Consider the following 1,652-nt stretch of genomic DNA (forward strand, 5'->3'; position numbering starts at 1 on the left):
GGGAAGGTATGTGGCTCAGGACTAGAGTGACTGCCTAGTAGTGGGGGCCCTGGGCTTCTCCCTGAGCACTGCAAAGAAGAAAAGGATGGGGGGTTCCCAGTCACTGGGTGACATCCAGCAGGCCTGAGCAGCACTTGGGTTCAGGATGGGCACGTGATTCGTTCATCTGCTGAGCTCTGTACACAGGGATGAAAGAGTCACCTTTACTCCACCGAGCTACTTACTCCTCAAATGTGTGCTGTGGGACAGGAGGCGCCCACCTACTCAGAGTCTCAGAGTCGTTTACACAGGCAATGGCTTCATTAGGCAGCCTCCAAGGGTGGGGTCTCGAAGTTTTCAGCAGAATAGTCAACTTTAATTTTCTCTTCAGGGAGCGCTCTGTTTCTAAGGATACAGTTTATCAGGAAGCTGTCTCCATCCAGCAAGGATTAATGGAATGGCAGGATGGCTCCCTGGGGACAGCTGTCTGCTGGCAAGTCTGACAAACCGAGTTTGATCCCTGGGTCTCACACACGGAAGAAGACTACTGCCCCTGGCAAGTTGTCCTTGGACCTCAAACTGCAGGTGTGCCATGAAAAAAAAAATTGTCTACTTACCCATTTGCTACTATTTGAAATAGTGGCTGAGCCCCTGATGAACTCAACCACCTTTTATGAGGTAGAAGGGTTTCTCTGGGCAGCCCTGGTTATCTTGAAACTCGCTCTGTAGACCAGGCTGGCCTCAAACTCACAGAGATCCAGCTGCCTCTGCTTCACGAGTGCTGGGATTAAACGTGTGCACCACCACCTGCCCGTCCAGAGGTAGGCATATCCCCATTTCACAATGGAGAAAACCAAGATGCAGAGCTTACCAGGAACCCACCCCAGGCTACATCATGGGACCACAGAACCTGAGTCTGGCCCCGGGCAGCCTAGTTTCTAAACCAGAGATCCTCGGAAGGTCAGGATGGAATCCAGCCTCCCTTCCTGTTTGCAAGACTGCTTTGCTCATGGCTTTTTGAAACAGGGTTTTCACTCTGTACCTGGAACTTACTATGTAGGCCAGGCTGGCCTCACATTTTGGGTGATCCTCCTGCCTTAGCTTCTCAAGTGCTAGGAGTCCAGGCATGTTTTGCTAGCTGCTAGCTCAGCTCGGCAATGCTGTCTTGGATAAGAGACTTGTCTCTGTGCACGGCTGTGGTCAGCCCTAAGATGGGAATCAAAATGCCTCTAGTTGTGGAGAATCAATGGAAATGGAATTGCACCCCAAGAGCAAGCTGGAGTTTACTCTACCACACCAGGAGCTAGCGCTGGGCACAGGGCGCTGATCCCATGCAGTCTTCCTTTTTATCATTTGTTGAGCCCAGAGTGCAAGGTAACAACTCCAAACTCCAGCCAAGCTTCCCACAGGATGGCAACTCACCATTCTTTTACCTCAAGGAGCCTAGGAATCAGATTCAACATTCGGTATTCACCCTGGGCAATCTGAACACACCAGAGAATTTGTACCTAGATGAGTTCCTCAGGGAGATTTTGCTCTTTCTTTCTTTTTAATGTTTTTGGATTTATTTGTATGAATGTTTTGTTTGCATGTATCACATGTGCCCCGTGTCTTGGAGGTCAGAGAGGGCCTGAAACCGGAGGTACACCATCACCCCAAGGAAGATTTTATTT

The sequence above is a fragment of the Alexandromys fortis genome, unplaced genomic scaffold (assembly GCF_014885135.2).
Source record: "Alexandromys fortis isolate MF-2015 unplaced genomic scaffold, M_Fortis_MF-2015_v1.1 scaffold_141, whole genome shotgun sequence".
Lineage (NCBI taxonomy): Eukaryota > Metazoa > Chordata > Mammalia > Rodentia > Cricetidae > Alexandromys > Alexandromys fortis.